Consider the following 2512-nt stretch of genomic DNA (forward strand, 5'->3'; position numbering starts at 1 on the left):
AAAAAAAAAAAAAAAAAAAAAAAAAAAAAAAAAAAAAAAAAAAAAAAAAGAAGGAAGAAAAAGGAAAAAGATATATACACCAGAAATGTTTGAGGCCTTGACCTATTTAGGACAATACAGGAGAAAACCAGTTGCAATCTGAATACTTGGAATAGTAAAATAAGGCCCTTCAGTAATTAGATATTGCTTTCTACAGAGCTGAGGCCTCCAGGACATGATGCTATATTCTGAAGAACTGAAGCTTTATTCCATCCAGCAGTTTTCACTACTACTTGCATATGATTATGTTATGAGAATAACCCTTAAAGTTTGTTTATTTTTAGTCTAGACGCCCCCATGAAAATCATATAAACAAACATCCATGTAACTATAATCATCACACTAACTAGCTGGTGTTTATTCAGACAGTTAATTTTCTCCTTGCTACAATTAGAGGGATGAAGGAAAGAATGATTTCTACCCAAGCCTATTACTAACAAAGGCTAGTTACTAATAGTGAAATACTTTCAACTTTATGTTAATATCCACAATCTACTTTTGTTGAGGGGGTACCAGGGACATTATCAGTATATGTCTTAACACAAATAGTAAAGACTACTTATAAACAGAAGTCATGCTATTTCATATGTTCTTACTTTCCTTCCAGAAGGCTAACATTTGCTATTAACATGAAGTTGGGGGTGAAGGGAACACTTGCATATAGATATTAAAATAAGATCCAAAGAGCTCACAAGGAGAATGTTGGGGAAGAAAAGATTCATACTTCTATACAAAAACGTACACATTTCTCCCACAGATAATTCCAATAACTTAAAAATTACCAAAAAAAAAAAAAAAAAAAAACTCCTTCTATAAAATCATCTAAAGATCTAAAGGCAGTAGTTGCAGGGGAGAGGGGAGGAGAGAGAAAAATACCAAACTATCCACTAGTTTGCTTAATTTGGAAAATAACTCCATAAATGAATATTTGCAAAGGATAGTCAACTCTTGACCCTTGGTTCTAGAGGATAATTGAGTGTCAGGGAATTCTCCAAGCTTGATTAGAGCCCCAGCTTACACCTTCTACTCATCTCCAGTCTCATAGCCCCAAATTGGCTGAACAGGAGAAACAACTCTTAGAGGTTTTCTAATGAGAAGGAAGTTATGTTTCTCAATGCCTATCACTTAAAAGCCATTTATTTTCTCACCAAAAAACAATGAAAGTAGCAGCTACCCAGCAAAGAAAAGGAAACCAAATTACATTTTGTAACCTAGCCTAATTTAGTTCTATATAACAGAAAAACTGATCCGGCACTCTCCTCTCTCCTAGTCTCCTCCTACAAAATAGCACCTTCCTCTTAAAGTCATTCTATTAAAATAAATTGAAGAAATAATTTAATATGAAAAACTAAGTAGATTACCACCATGCAGGTTGCATTTCAGATGATCAGGAATTGGGATGATTTAGATAGAATTGTAACACAAACTTTAGACTTTTCACTTCAGATATATGCACGGTTTTTGTAATATAAGAAAGTTGGAAAGTCTTAGACTAGGAAATTTTTAACAGACTGAAGAATATAATATTGTTTGTTTCAACCTAACAATAACCTGGCAGCGTTAGAGAGCAAGAGAGACAGACAGACAGACAGACAGACAGACAGACAGACAGACAGAGACAGAGAGAGAGAGAATACAGCATCAAAGGTATATCATCTTACAATTAGAAAAGAAGGCAGGACTGAGAAAGCCCAGCTCACCAAATGCCAGTGAGCAAAATAAAGACCATGCAGCTAACAGGAGAGTAAAAGTGACATAAAAAAAGTAAAAACTGATACAAATACAGGGTAGTGTTGTTCAATTTCAGACAACCTTCATATTTGGGGACAGACTTAAAAACAAATCATTAATGTGCTTGGCTCTAGCCCTCTCTGCAAATAAGTTGGTCTGTTAACCAGTATTTTGAAAACATAAAAATAAAGCAAATAAGCAATGCTTATTTGTTTATTTGATACCGCTCCCGGTCCAGTTTTTTTTTTTTTTTTATATACTATGATTCAGTTTTTGTTTAAAAATTGTATGTGTTGGCTAGGCATGATAGCTCATGCCTATAATCCCAAAAGTAAAGTCAATACTAAACTTGTGATAGCATCTGTTGGAAATGTTTCAAGTATGAAGAATCGTTATCCTGTACTTAATGTCTCAAAAATCTATCTTAATAAGTTTAAAACAGAATGTTTCAGAAAACAGTAGAACAATATTAAGAAAGCTTTTGGCAGGCACAGTGGCCCAAGCCTGTTATCCCAGTACTTTTGGAGGCCGAGGTGGGCGGATCACCTGAGGTCAGGAGTTGAAGACCAGTGTTGCCAACATGGCAAAGCCCCATCTCTATTAAAAATACAAAAATTAGCTGGGTGTGGTGGTGCATACCTATAACCCAGCTACTGGGGAGGCTGCAGCAGGAGAATCGCTTGAACCCGGGAATTGAGATTGTGCCACTGCACTCCAGCCTGGGTGACAGAATGAGATTCGG

General features: G+C 35.6%; 1 protein-coding gene across 6 annotated transcripts in view; it reads right to left on the reverse strand.

The window, feature by feature from the left end:
* Nucleotides 1–2512, reverse strand: part of ACSL4 (acyl-CoA synthetase long chain family member 4) — a 90566-nt gene that overhangs the window by 55355 nt on the left and 32699 nt on the right. The gene's annotated exons all lie outside the window — the stretch shown is intronic.

This window comes from Cebus imitator, unplaced genomic scaffold, assembly GCF_001604975.1.
Source record: "Cebus imitator isolate Cc_AM_T3 unplaced genomic scaffold, Cebus_imitator-1.0 Scaffold189, whole genome shotgun sequence".
NCBI classification, from domain to species: Eukaryota; Metazoa; Chordata; class Mammalia; order Primates; family Cebidae; genus Cebus; species Cebus imitator.